The sequence below is a fragment of the Tupaia chinensis genome, unplaced genomic scaffold (genome assembly GCF_000334495.1).
Source record: "Tupaia chinensis unplaced genomic scaffold, TupChi_1.0 Scaffold143851_1, whole genome shotgun sequence".
Lineage (NCBI taxonomy): Eukaryota > Metazoa > Chordata > Mammalia > Scandentia > Tupaiidae > Tupaia > Tupaia belangeri.
Window position 1 is genome coordinate 26,387 of NW_006203702.1, and position 1,911 is coordinate 28,297.

Here is a 1,911-nt window from a genome sequence, read left to right on the forward strand (position 1 = left end):
TTTTCAGAAGGAAAGTACATTCAGTACATTCACTGTCTGTTCCCCCTGGAACTTGCCTATGCTGATGAACTGTTACAAGCCAACTCACCCCCAGCTCTCTTCTGGGACTTATCACCTCCTGTAAAATCATCCAGAATAAGTTCTCTTTGAAGTTTCTGATCTTGAACAGCATATTCAGCAAATCCAGGTTCTACTGTCAGAGGGAAAATGTTCGAGATAAATTTAGGAAATAGAGCTGGAGCTGTCTCAACTGATTCTGGTGTGAGAGTATACAGGCCTTCACGATATTTGCCGTAGTAGATGTGACCTGAGATGGTGTTGTCAGAACTTCTAAAAGTAAAGCCATTCTGCTGTAAATGTGCTTTTCTCAACATGTTCCATGAACAGCTTTATGAGGCCACCTTTTAAGTCTTTGTTAAGCTGGTTTTAATGTAAAGCTTTCCCATATATAGAAAAAGAGGCACAATGCTCTGTGATGCTCCCATGTATCGTCTAAGAGCTATATTAACTCTTTAAGTATAAAGATCTGCAGGACTGGCATGCAACTCTTTTGAGATGCTAAGTGATAATTTTTTTTTTAAAGAGAGGAGATGCTAAGTGATAAATCTTTCTTATTACTTTTTTTGAGAGTTTTTTGCTATAGGGCACATGTTCTAACTGGAAAGACAGAGACAGAGAGACAGCAAGAAGTCACCCCCAGGTGGGATGGCCATGCATCAATTCCTTCTCCTCCAGTCTCTTCTCAGGATCTTGGGCAGGCACGAACACGTGCTCTGTGTGAATTTAAGCCAAGTCTGGGACTTGAACCACCGTTGACTACATGGGAGTCCAGCAATGTAACCATTACACCATCTGCTGGTCCCTCTAAGTGATTAATATTTTAAATCAGATCACTATACATCTGTTCCAGTGCTGCTGGCTTACACACTCATACACACAACTGTATATCTATTCATCGGATATAGGGATATAGTCATCTGGATTCTGTATTAAAAGTTCATCTATGACACTATCCAATTTTTTCCAGAACTTTTTTTTAGAGAGGGATTTTTTTCTACAGAGCATGTTTGATTGCCAGAGAGAGAAAAAAAATAGACACGGAACGTGAGAAATCACCCTCTGTGGGAGATGGCCATGTTGTAATTTCTTCACTTTTATTCTATTCTCAAGATTTTTGGCACACATACACATGTTTCTGGCATAAATTTCAATCTGCTGTGTCTGGTACTTGAACCACAGTAGATCATATCAACATCCAGCACCTAACCACTAAGGAACCTGAAGCCCCCAGTATGTACTCTTATCATCTTTAATAGTGATATTCATTAAGAGCTTGTAGGTAGAGGTGTTGAAGTTGATAGAAGAGCTGGGGTGGGGGTTGTCTTGGCTGGAGCCAAGTGGCAGGGGTTTTAAAATATCCTTCATCACCCACTTGGCCTCCAGTGGTGGTGGGGACCCCATCGAGAGCCCCTCCTTTGTGCCTTTCCTATCCACAGAGACAGCTGACACCACCAGAAATGCTCCCTGAAAACTCAGACAGGAACTGAAATCAACAAAGTGGGTGATGGAGGTGGCAGTGGCTGCAGAAAATCTTACAAGGTCGCCTCCTAGTTGTAGTTCTGGTCATCCATCATTACTCATAGCTGTCCCCCTCCTCTTCTATGCTTTCTTCCATCCTTCTCCCTCTGCCCCCTCCCTGCACCATCCTGTCTAACAGGAACCTGCTGCCTGTCACAACCCCTGGGCCAGTGGGCACAGCTACCTCCTGGAGCTCACATTGCCAGGGGCAGAAATAAGCTGGTGGTGAAGGTTGCAGTGTACCAGGTGTCTTACTCTCCCCAGGCCTGCCCTCTTGGAGATGCTGAGGATGGTGGTGAGTGCTCGGGAGCTCTCCTACTGGGATCAGCAGTC

At 44.1% G+C, this 1,911-nt stretch overlaps 1 pseudogene; it reads right to left on the reverse strand.

Annotated features, from left to right (window-relative positions):
- Positions 1 to 29: 29 nt before the first annotated feature.
- On the reverse strand, positions 30 to 1,675 carry LOC102477271 (CDK2-associated and cullin domain-containing protein 1 pseudogene; annotated as a pseudogene).
- Positions 1,676 to 1,911: the final 236 nt, after the last annotated feature.